Here is a 12,680-nt window from a genome sequence, read left to right on the forward strand (position 1 = left end):
CCCCCTGGCCGGACCGCGTCCCCGCCACACTACAACTCTCCTCAGACACGACTGCTCAGCAAGGCTGCCTGGACCCGCTTTCAGTGCCTCACCACCCCCTGCCCCAGGCGCTCCCCTGATGTTTCAGCAACTATCCCCACCTCACACACTGTTCTGGGTCCACCAGTGTCCCCACAAACCCACAGCCACCTGGAACCATATGACCCCTTCTGGAGAGAGGGCCTTCAGATGTACAGGTTAGGGCGAGGTCACGTGGAGGAGGGGGCCCGCAAAGAAAGAGGGGCCACAGACACAGGGAAGATGCCATGCGGTGACGGAGGCAGGGAGCAGAGGACACAGGCACCCCCAGGAACGGGGGAAGCAAGGGACAGGTCTGCCCTTTGAGCCCCAGGACAGCGAGAGAACAAGGCCTGGTTTTAAGCCATCTGGTTTGCGGCCCTTTGCTGCAGCACACTAGGAAACTGGGATGACCATGGGCTGTGACCAGCTATTTATGGTCTGTTGCCCCTCACGAGAAAATAAGCCCCAAGAGAAAAGGATTTTGATCTCTTTTGCTCGATGTCAAATGCCCAACGCATGGAATAGCATCCACCTGAAAAAATGTATTTGCTAGACAGGTTCTGAGTGAATGAGGATAAGCCTAGAAGGGAGGTGGGGTGCTGCACCCACCCTACAGAGGGCACAACTGAGGGGCTGGTGTTCCAGCTCCACTCAGAGACAGAAGAGCCAGAACCAGAACTGAATCCAGACCTCGTTCATTCCTTTGAGAAGCAACCTTCAGCTCCTCCGGGCGCCGAGCAAGCCACTGCCATGCAAGCCCTTGGTGAGCACATGCGTGGAGTGGAATGCAGGAAGCTCAGGCTCCAGGCGTCCCCTGGGCAGGGCCGCAACCTGACCCAGGCCACCCCAGGGCCGTGTCCTCACCTGCAGAGTGAGGGCAGCCGGCCGGCCTGCTGGTGAAGACACAAGTGAGGCCTGTCTTCCCACGCTGCCTCTGCGAGGCCCTCTCAGGCCCAGGGGCCAGAGGACGGCCGTCCAGCGGCTAATGCAGGGTGGCGCCTCTGGCACTCTCCAAGTGCTGCTCTGAAGTCCAGCTCACACCTCAGGGCACTCGTGCTTACACGCCCCACAATCACACCCTGTCACACGCACAAGCGCCTGGACTCACAGTACCCAGAGCTCTGCAAGCCCTGTGGTCTGCGAGCCCACCTGTGTCCCTGCTGGGCAGGCGGCTCTGTTCCTCCCCCGCAAACATGGGGCTCCCCCAGCACGCTCTGCTTTCAGGACCAAGGTTCCCTTCTGCCCCCTGGACCCAGGCAGCCAGGGTCCTCTGGAACCCTGGGCACAGCTCTGCCCACACTCAGCCGGCAGGCCTCTCTGGTTTGGGGGAACCATCAGAAAACATAGCAGGGACTTCAGAAGAACGTGCCATCGCACCCGCATGCACTGCACACACACGTGGTCAGGGCAGGAGACCCGCGGCAACAGCACCCCAGGGCCGGCACTGTTGGGAGCGCAACTAGGCAGGGGGTGAAGCGAGAGCCCCCACCTGCGGGCTACACTTCCCGGCCCTCCCTGCAGCGACCTCAGCTCACAGGGGCCCAGAGCAGCAGACAGCAGACTCTACAGGGCACCCCGAACACTGCATGGTTCTATTTTCCTGCAGCTAGAAGAGGCAGCACGTGGCCCATTTACCCAGCATGGAGAACAGGGTAAAGAGCCCCAAGCCTGGAGCCCGGAGCCCCATCCCACCTACACGCTGAGCCACCAGGCTCACAGCTGCATGTCCCCTCTCACAGCCGGGCTCAGCCTCTGAAACAAAGCGGAGAGGCTGTAAGAGGATCCGCAGGACCCAGTCACCCTAAGCAGGGGGCCTCTTCTCTAACACCCCACAGCAGGGCTGGCGCAGGAAAAGAGCCCTGAACCCTCCACCCCATGGCATTCCCACAGCCCTGCCTGACCCGGATCTGCCTGTATCCTCCTCGACGTTACCAGACAATGTGCACTGCTACATTTACCAAAGGCAACACTCGTTTGTTCGTTTAGAAACACTTATTAAGGAAAGGGGTTTCCCAGGTGGCTCAGATGTAAAGAATCCGCCTGCAATGCAGGAGACCTGGGTTCAACCTCTGGGTGGGGAAGATGCCCTGGAGAAGGAAATGGCAACCCACTCCAGTATTCTTGGGCTTCACTGGTGGCTCAGCTGGCAAGGAATCTGCCTGCAATGCGGGAGACTTGGGTTTGACCCCTGGGTCAGGAAGATCCCCTGGAGAAGGGAATGGCAACCCACCCAAGTATTCTGGCCTAGAGAATTCCCACAGATAGAGAAGCCTGGTGGGCTATAGTCCATGGGGTCGCAGAGTCAGACACGACCTAGTGATTAAACCACCATTAAGGAAAGGAGAACACAAATCAAAGTGGTAGCTGCTTACTGTTGCTGAGTGCATGCTAGTAGTGTGCTGATCTTCACAAACACGACTCTCTGAATCCCCGCAACAGCCCTGTGGGGTGGGTGCTGATATAACTCCTGGTTTACAGATGAGGAAATCAAGGCCAGGAGAAAAGACAACTTCACTTACATCACACAGCCACAGACGACAGAGTAAGAGCTGGAAGTGGAGCCTCCTCCCACCCCACCCGCGCCTCCATCACTCCTGCCTCCTGGCCTTCTTTGAACGGCAGGTGCAGGATGCTGTCATTAAGTCAGAGCCTCCCAGAGCCCACTGTGCGGCTCAGCCCACAGGGAAAGGCCAGGTGAGACGTCAGGACGTGCCCTCTGCCCACCCAGGCCGCCCAGGGACCACCCGTCACTATCTTCCCAAGCGAGCCGGGAGGGGCCAGAGGGGCACCGCCTGCTGCAGGGACAGCCCCGCCGCAGGGTGCTGCTTCATGCCGGGGTGCTGCTTCACGCCCAGAACAGAGGCTGTCCCAAAGCCAGAGCGCCTGACTTTCTGGCGTGCACTTCCCTAGCTCAGCTCCCAGGCCTGGCACCTCTGCCTCGGCTATGCAGAACAGAACTGCTATCAACGCGCTACTTACAAGCACTTGCCTCCTTGGGGAGAGGCTTGCGGAAAGACTCTGGCAGGTCACGCCAGAATTAAAATGATCCATTACAGTGCCCAGCCTCTGGGAAAAGTGGACAGAACATGAAACCAGGAGCCCTTGCTTCCACTGCCACATCCCTACCCCTGTCTGCAGGACACCCTGAGCAGAGCCGTGGTCCTGGGGGCTCAGCGTCCCCATCCTCCAGGACTATGATGCCCCCCCAAAAGTAAGATCCGAAAGCCAAGTGAGTCTCATAGCCACACCAGCGATGGTGAAATGCCTACTAAACACTATCCATTTCTATCATCTAGCAGAATGGCAGTCCAGGGGGAAGGGGCAGCCTCATTATCTATTGGTACTTTAAACCAGCCCAGCCCTCAAAAGCACAGCGTGGGGATTCGCTGTAACAGTTCAAACATGTAGAACCTGTGGCATACTGATTCCACTCCTAGAGAAATACACACATGTGTACAACAGATTGCATGTATGAAGATATAATAGCAAAACTAACGAGTTAGATTATGTCTATCAATGGGGGACTGACTCATAAATTATGATACATCTATAAATATTTTCTAGACAAAGTAAAAGAGAGAAGAATGCATGAACAGATCTGTAAGATCCATTATATACAAAGATAAAATAGTGAAACAATATATATGATGCAATCCAATTTATGCCTACAGAAGAAACAAAGTGGTATGTTTCTGGGTCTGGACAGGCTGATGGAAGTTCCAATCAGTCAGGGCTGAGAAGTTAGCAGGGAGGGGCCCCTTGAGAGAGGGGGTCCCAGGGGAAGGAGAACTCTGTATCTGCTGCTGTGGACTTCACTAAGTGATTGGGAGGGTGGGATGCAAGAGTGTAACAAATTCATGTATCACTGAGAAAAAAGGCAACAATCTGATTGAAAAATACCACCACCACCAAAACAGGGTTCTTTTGTGTTCTGGGGTGAAGCTGCCTCCCCAACTTGAACAAGTTTGGGGCCATACTCCCAAGGTCTTCACAAGAATGAATAATGAAGTTCAAGTGCAATCTCTAAGCCACAGAGACAGATGGGATCAGGGTCTACAGGGAGGAAGGGCAAGGTGGACGGCAGCGCTGTGGGAGCTGCAGCTGCCCCCCGGAAGCCACTGGGCTCCAGGAGCCACTGTTCTGAGACTCGCCTCCCTCTCACCCCATGGGATAAGAAGAAAGTGAGAACCAGGGTGAAGGAGAGTTCCTTTTCCCACAGCAGAGGGGTGGTCACCCACTGTTAGCAACAGAGCTGCTCCCCAGTGAAGCTGGAGAAAAAGGGAAAGCAGGGAACGTATCAGCCGTTAAGTCGTGTCACACTCTGCGGCCCCACGGACTGTAGCCCACCAGGCTCCTGTCCATGCGATTCTCCAGGCCAGCACACGGGAGTGGGTTGCCATTCCTTTCTCAGGGGACCTTCCCAACCCAGGGATCAAACCCAGGTCTCCTGCACTGCAGGTGGATTCTTTACCGTCTGAGCAATTTTCCTGCCAGACTCCTGAGGCTCCAAGGACAGCCAGGCTGGCAGCCCAGCGTCCACACATTCAACTCCCTCCGAACAACCAGTCAAGCCTCCCTTCACATTCAACACTGAAACTGAACCGGAACACACATCAGAGGGTTCTGCCAACAGAACAAGAACAATGTGGTACAAGGAGAGATCAATCAGTGATATCCTGGGTAAAGACAGTTACTCTTTCTGCTTGTCCCTAGTAACATGTCTGTAAATTTAAAGATTTGATAAAGACCTTGTTTGCTTCCTAATAATAACTAAAACAAACACACAAGTACACAGCTAAACACAGAGCAAAAAGAAAAAGAGGGGCTTTGCTTAGGACATGATGTTCAGGAGGCAGGCTGACAGCTGACACCCCCAGGTCAGGTGCTTCCCTCCCATTAGAACAGGTACCCCGTTAGTGCACCAAACACTCTGGGCACTGGAACAGCCCACAGCTAGGGGACCACCCTCAGGACAAGGAACAGAAGCCCCGTCTTGGGGGGAAGGGGTGCTCCCCGCACAGCGGGTTAGTGGAGTCCCGTGCGTGACTCACCAGGGCGAGGCCTTGCCTGCAGAAGCCAGGAGCAGGCCGGCCCAGCAAGGACACTCGGCCCCCTCGCAGTGAGGATGCAACCGAAGAAAAGCCAGGACCTGGCCAACAGGCCGGAGCTCAGCAGGAGCTACCTGAAGAGTCCAAGTGTTTACGCAAGGAAAATGGGAAGCCTGGGCAAGTTTGCACGGATGCCGGCACTGGCGAAGGGAACGGCCCGGGGCCAGCGCACTCCTGATATGATGGCAGGCAGGCCCCACACGATGAGGACACGCAGGCCCGGAGAGCACAGGCATGGCGCGCGCCCCTGGGCTTTGGCGCCACTTCCCCCGAGCACAGCCCAGCTCCCCACCGCGCTGCACCCCTTGCGGGGTGGGCTCACCTCCCGGCAGGGCCAGCCACCCTGAGAACTCGCCCACCACTGCCGCCCACCAACCAGCCCCAGATGTGTGGTGACCACCTGCCACCCGCGTCTAGAGACGGGTCGGCCCTGGGGGACCCGTCAGAGGCGAGGCCCACGGCCAGCACAGTCCACTGGGTCCCCCGGGAGCAGGAGGATGCGGACCCCACCCTGGGAGGCGGCCTCCACGGGGCTTCTCCCCTGTGATCCTTTCACCTGAAGTGTGAACATGCAAGCCTGCACATCCCTCACAGACTGGGGTCTGAGAACCTGAATTCCATCCCGAGCTGCTCCAGGAAAGGTGGCAACGGAGGCCAGGTGGGTGGGCGAAGACAGGGAGGGGTTGGGGCTTATTCCAGCACCTTCCTCCAGCTTGAGAGACCACAGGAGGCCACCGTGGTTTCAGGCCCTCAGTCTGCACATGGCATCAATACCCCGCCTGTGGCACGAGACTGGCCGTGAAGGGCAGAGGGGAGAGCGGAGACTTGGTGCCTCATCTCTCAAGCCCCGGTCTAAGGACAGAACACCGTCCACGGCCAGCGCCCCCCATGCCCCACCACCTGCCAGCCTCAACGCCATGAGTCCAACCCTCACGCTCTCTCAGGCCACTTATCCTGACGGCCTCAATCCTCTGCTGCCCCTTGCGGACTCCACACAGCCCCGACCCAGCCGCGTCTCCAGGATGGAGTCCAGCACCGGCAGGGCGGCCTGACCCCTGCCTCCCAGGCTCTGGGCTCACAGACATCTGGGCTGCCACACAGGTGAACATCCTGCCCCAGCTCTAGGAACGCAGGCGCTTCTGAGCCGTCTCCTCATCTGAGCAGGGGGATAACACGACTGACCTCCGGAGCCTCTGTGAATTCAGCAGAGGACACCCCTGCTCTCCAAGAAGGACCACGACTCTCCCTGTCCCCAACCTGGTTCCAGAGTCTCCTCTCTTCACGACCTCGTTGTGCTGCTTCCTCACAATGAATGAACATGGGCAAGCTCAGAAAAAAGGCATATTCGAGATCTAAAGGTGAAGGATCATAAACATAAAAATTAGGCTCCCAAGATGTGAAAGATACCAAAATTAACTCATTATCAAAATGATGTGAGAGGAGGGAAAAGACAGGAAAAGAAGAAAAACATCACTTCAGAGGAACTGCTTTTAAAATATATAGCTTTGTGACTTTTCCATAGACTTCATTTTTTCCAAAGATTTAGGAAGATTACATTTCAAAAGCTCACAAAGGAGACATTTCTGGGTTTTTTTTTTTTAATTGTTTCTTAATTAATATCTTCAGAGAACTAAGAAGTACTTTTATAGACTGACTGAATCTTAATAAGTTCTCAGAGAAATTCTGGCATCAGTCACAACAAACACCCTCTTGGAATTTAATTTCATTTTCCACATACAACTTACTATGGAAACTCATTTATGATGATACCACCACCAGTCAAAATCTGCCTGGAGCACAAAAACTTCAAAGTGCCACAAGAGATTCCTTTAGGACTTGATGGAAATTGGTCCCATATTTAGCCAAATCCTCATCTAACGGAGAATTCCTCCATGACAAACTGTCCAGATTTTACCATCAAAATCACCTTTTCCATCCCCTCGCAGCCCATAGCTTCCTTCCCCTCCCACCATATACTACAGCTCTAACAATGCCTCCTTCCAGCCAGAAGTCCCCAAATTCAGTCTCTCCCTTTTTGCACAAAACGGACAAAAGGTAACTAGCCACATCCATCTTTAGCCCCTACCAAAGACCTGTTCCTTCTGGCTTCTAGTTTGCTTCAAGCCCCGCCTTTCTTTTAATTCTCACTTGAAGTATAGTTGATTCACAAGGCTGAGCCAGTCCCAGCAATGCCCTCCTTTCAGATGATGCTAAGACCCCGAATATTCACTGTGTGTGTTGAGGGTGCAGTGGGAAGCCAAAAGCTAAAAGAATTATTTATAAGTACAAAAACATACTTTAAAGCCTTTTTCCCTGGAGGCCAATTCCTACTGGAAGACTTAATCAATCCCATTATTCCAAGTGCCCATGGGCAAGGGGAGAGGAAGGGGTGAATGCTAACCATCACTGAGTACCTGCTGCAACTCACAAGTGCATCTCATTTAGTGCAAGGCAGATATTATCATCTTAATTTTACACACAAGGAAATCAGGCTCAGAGGGATTAGGCGATGGGCTCACCATGTACACGAGGCCCACCAGACACTAGGCTCCTGAGTCATGGACTCATATGCTTCCAGAGTCCTCGGGTGCTTAGGGTAGAACCTGCCCCGGGTTGGAGGGCACTTTACAGTTTACACGTTGCTTTTCACATATAAGATCTCATTTAATATTTCAATCCTGTAAGTAACAGTTAAGAATTACTTTTCCATGGGCGAGGAGCTTGGGGGAGAAGGGGTACGTGCATACGCATGGCTGAGCGCCTCTGCTGTTCACCTGACACTACACAACGTTGTTAATCACTACATCCCAAAACAAAATAAAACGTTTAAAAAAAAAAAAATTACTCTTCCACTATCATAGAACATTACATGCATGTATGCTGTCGTGTCCGACTCTTCGTGACCCCATGGACAGTAGCCTGACAGGCCCCTCTGTCCATGGATTCTCCAGGCAGGAACACTGGAGTGGGTGTCATTCCCTCCTCCAGGGGATCTTCCCCACCAGGGATCGAACCCATGACCTCTGCTGCATCTCCTGTATCACAGGCAGATTCTTTACTGCTGAGCCACCATATCTTGTCCTGCCTGATACATGGTAGGGGCTCAAATGACAACTATTATTAGCACCAGGATTTTTATTAATTTAATAGCTCTCAGTTAAAATAAAAATTTATACAAGAAACTGACAGAAAAGGATTACTGAAAATGATGTGGTCAAACCCAATATGGATTTGAAAGCTACTAATGGAAGAGAACAGAAAGACAGGAGCATTCAGTTATGATAAAATACACACACACACACACACACACACACAGAACCCTCCCCGCCCACCAGCACCATGGCTTGATCATGAATGTGCGGTTTGACCCAGCCATGGCATTTCAACTTCTCAGCATCCAAAACAAGATGGGCAGGAAGAGCCTCTGAACTTCTACTGAGAGGTTGTCCAGAGGGTCTAGGGAATAGGGGTGGAGCAGACACATTATTACCTTGAGCTATTTTTAATGTGCTGTATCTAATGCACTATTTGCCTATTAATTTTACTCACTTGAAACCTGGGAGGTTCAGAAATGCCACATGTAACAGGAATCAGTTCCCCATTTCTCAAGTCAGAACGGAAAAGATGACAGAAGTGTGGTGATATAAAGACGGCAGCATCAGTCAGACAGAAGGAAACCTACGGTCCTATGGCAACGAGAGGGGCTTCCAGGTAGCTCAGCGGTAAAGCATCAGCCTGCAGTGCATGAGACCCAGGTTCAATCCCTGGATCAGGAAGATCCCCTGGAGGAGGGTATGGCAATCCACTCCAGTATTCTTGCCAGAAAATCCTACAGACCAAGGAGGCTGGTGGGGTCCTCTGGTACAGAATGGGGTCACAGAGTCAGGCATGACTGAGCACTCACCCACAGCAAGGAGAGATCCTGGGGGTATTCTTCGAGTAAGGCTGCTCCAAGTGGATCCACTGCTCATCCACTCCAGGCTTGAAGGTTCAAACAAAAGAAAAAATTCAGGTCCACAGATGAGACATACATAACTTTTTAAAGCACAGTTAACAACTTTATGATAATGATAGCTGAACAGGCAATACACTAATTGTCTGCATAAGAACAGTATCCTGACAGCAAATCCAGTACCAATTATTACTAGTTGTTGGTTTTGTTTTACCGTATGCAGCCTGTCTTGCTTCTGAGCTGTGTTAAGTCTACCCTAATTTCTTTATAATAGGCTGAGGTGGATTTTGTGTGGCTGATCAAGGTTCACAAGGAAAAAGATGTCCCTCAAACACCTACTCCTGCCACCTAAGACTAACTCATTCTGTATACTGAATTTCACACATAAAGAAACTGAGTTCCAAAGAGGGGAAGTGATGCATTGGAGGCCATCAGTTCAGTCCCTCAGTTATGTCCGACTCTTTGCGACCCCATGGACTGCAGCACGCCAGGCTTCCCTGTACATCACCAACTCCCGGAGCTTACTCAAACTCATGTCCATCAAGTTGGTGATGCCATTACTGGAGGCCATAATCCTTGCTAATACATCTAGGACTAGGACAAGGTCTCAAGGCCTACAGTGTGGGTCTCCAGCTCTACCACTGTTGCAAATTACCTAGTGCGCTTGTGTCTTGAATACAAATTTTATTTGAAGGGGAGAAAAAAAAAGCTAACATGAGTCATCTCCACTGTCAAGGGGCACCACACAGATTATTCCAATAAAGCATCTGCAGAACCACTTGTTTCTGAAATAGCCAGCCTCAGCCCGAGAATCAAAGGCCATGTCTTACGCCCCTTCAGGATGACCACGACTCTGCGAACAGAGAGGCTGCTAGGCTTTGCGGATCAGTAGCCGAACCCAAGGAATACCGACGTGGCAATGGGGGTGGGTGCGTGGGTGTCAGAGGGGGTCAGAGCTGCGTCTTCTCCTGGCAACGGTTAATGATTGCATGCAGCCCAATCCTACTGCCCACGGGACCCCTAAATATCCCATCCACTCAGGGGTCCCTCGTCAACTTCCCAGACAGCAGCGCCGCAGTAGGGGAGGCGAGTCTGGCAGACGGGGAGGGGAGGTACTTGGCCCAGGCTGTAGAGGAAGCGCGACTCGACCGCCTCCTCCAGCAGTTCCAGGAACTCCCCACCGGGTCTCCGGGCGCCCAGAGGCGTCCCCAACTCTGAGCCCGACCCCTCCCCCGCGTCCGCCCGGCAGGGGGGAGAAGGCAAGCCCACCGCCGCTCCACTCCGCCCCCCGCCCCCCGGCGCCCCCGCGGGCCTGCCTTCCCCCTGCTCACCACGGGCCCCGCCGGGCACCTGCGGGTTCCAGCCGGGGACCCCGAGCGCGCCCCTTCCTTTCCGCGCGCCGAGCACCCGCGCCCGCCGCCTCCGGCGCCCCGCGTGCCCCCGTCCCCCGGGGCCGCCGCGCACCCGCACTTCCCGCCCGGCCCGCGGGGCTCGCGGTCCGCCCCAACTTTCCCGGCCGCGGCCCCAGCCCGCAGCGCAGAGACCCCGGCCCCGCGCAGAGACGCGCGGCCCCGCGGCCCCCGCCCGCGGCCGGCACGAGTTGCGCTCGGGACGCGCTCGGGGCCCGGGCCTCGGCAGCCGCCCGGCTCTGCGGGGGGCGGGCGCGGCGGGAACCACGGGGCCGCCGCCCCCCGCCCGGCCTGGCCCGGCCCGCGCCGCTGCTCACCTCCGCCCGCGCTGCCGCTGCCGGGAAGACGTGGCGGTGGCCGCCGATCGCGCTCCCCGCCTCGCCTCCCGGCGCCCGGGCGCGCGGCCCCGGCCGGCAGCGCCAGGCGCCCTCTGCCGCCGGGAAGCCGAATCCTCCCTCCCTAACCCTAACGCGCCCGCCCGGCCCGGCCGCCCGCCCGCGTGCCGCGGCCCTTCGCCCCCCTCTCCACCGCCGCTGCTCCGAGACGCTCCGCCGGAGGCCCCGGGCCCGCCTCGGGGAGCCCGCCTCCGGGCGCCCGCCCGCCCTGGCCAGCCGCCACTCGCCGCCCTCCCGCGCCCCGCCGCCGGTGCGGCTCGCGCGCCCCAGCCGGCTCCATACCGTTTCTGCTTCCCTTAACCCTAACCCTTGCCCCGGAGAAAGTCAAGTCAGGCTGGGGAGCAGCCGGCTCGTCGTCCCCTCTCCTCGTTTAGCGCCCCGCCCGGAATACCCAAGTGCGCCACAAACACTTCTTACGGGATCCAAGGAGCGAATGAATGAGGACGGACTTTGGCAGCACTCCACCACGCAGGCTTCTAAACTTCCAGAGAACAGAAACCCGGACCTGGATTTGTTTTTTCGTTTGTGAATTACACACACAGACACGTGCTCAGCGTTGCATAAATAAATAAGATTCACAGTTCCGGACCTCAGACCAGCACGGAGCGGCACAAGGCCCACCGCCCAGTTACTCCGGGCTTTTAGTCGAACAGACTTAGGATTTAGATCTTCCACTTAAAAGCTGGGAGCTCTTGGGAAAGCTAATCTCTCTGAGCGGTTACCTCGTCTATACACTGAGAATAGTAAAACCTACTTCCCAGGGCTGTTGTGAGCATTGAGACCTTGCATTGTATGTGAAGTGCCTTGCTCGGCCCCTCCACCCACCTATGCTGCAGAGCTAAGTGGTAGAAGCCCTTATTATGATCATTAACAGGTAGCTACTGTTACTATTATTACTGATCCAGTAGGTAATAAAAACTATATGCAAAATGTGAACTAACGGCCACCTTTTCATCTGAGGACACCACTTGTGAGTGTGGAATTGTCACCTACCCAACAGGGCCTCTCCAGTCTCTCCTCTTCCCCACCCCCAAGAATTAACTAATTGGTACTGGGTTTTTTTTAAGACCTGTAGAACTGGCTCTCCTACTGGTTTTCCACCTGGGTTTTGGTGGCCAGTCTCTTAATGAACAGTGTTTATTTTCTTGTAAAGGCAGTGAAGGCTTAAGGGTTTCTGCAATCTACAGCATCTACTGTTTCCTCATTGCCCCTCTCTCAACACCTGGAGGACTTTTGACAGTCTCCTTCCTGCTCTGCATGGAAAACAGCAGCGGGTGCAATGAAGTTGCATCAGACAGGACTGGGCTGGAATCCCAGCCTGTCCACCTTGGGTTTTCCATGCCTCAGTCCCCTGAGTTGTAAACTGTGGAGAATGACCCATCTGTGGCATTGAGAGATGGGTGATCCAATCTTTGAGTGAAGTGCCTGGAACATAAAGGTGTTTACTAAAAGGCAACTGTTGATTTGTTTATTTAACCAGCATTTAGGGAGCATCCTAGGTGGTGCTTGTGGTAAAGAATCTACCTGCTAGTGCAGGAGACGCAGGTTCAATCCCTGGGTCAGGACAGGAAATGGCAACCCACTCCAGTATTCTTACCTGGAGAATCCCATGGACAGAGGAGCCTGGTGGGCTACAGTCCATGGGGTGGCAGAGAGTTGGACACAAATCAGCATCTGAGCCTAGCATAGCACAGCTCAAGGAGCATCCACTGAGTGTCATACATTCTGGGAGAGTGACGGAAAGAAACATAGGTGA

At 54.7% G+C, this 12,680-nt stretch overlaps 1 protein-coding gene across 9 annotated transcripts in view; it reads right to left on the reverse strand.

The window, feature by feature from the left end:
* The window catches only part of SMCO4 (single-pass membrane protein with coiled-coil domains 4), a 77,601-nt gene extending 65,218 nt beyond the window's left edge, over nucleotides 1-12,383 (reverse strand). The window contains exons 1-3 of one of the 9 annotated variants that reach the window (XR_008714713.1): nucleotides 11,342-12,383; nucleotides 9,073-9,149; nucleotides 6,351-6,520 (exon numbers count right to left, since the gene is read on the reverse strand). The gene's annotated coding sequence lies outside the window, so the exon portion shown is untranslated. The other 8 variants (XR_008714712.1, XR_008714711.1, XR_008714710.1 and 5 more) reach the window with 8 other exon arrangements.
* Between the last annotated feature and the right edge of the window lie 297 nt (nucleotides 12,384-12,680).

Source organism: Bubalus kerabau, chromosome 5, assembly GCF_029407905.1.
Source record: "Bubalus kerabau isolate K-KA32 ecotype Philippines breed swamp buffalo chromosome 5, PCC_UOA_SB_1v2, whole genome shotgun sequence".
In the NCBI taxonomy this organism is placed as follows: Eukaryota; Metazoa; Chordata; class Mammalia; order Artiodactyla; family Bovidae; genus Bubalus; species Bubalus kerabau.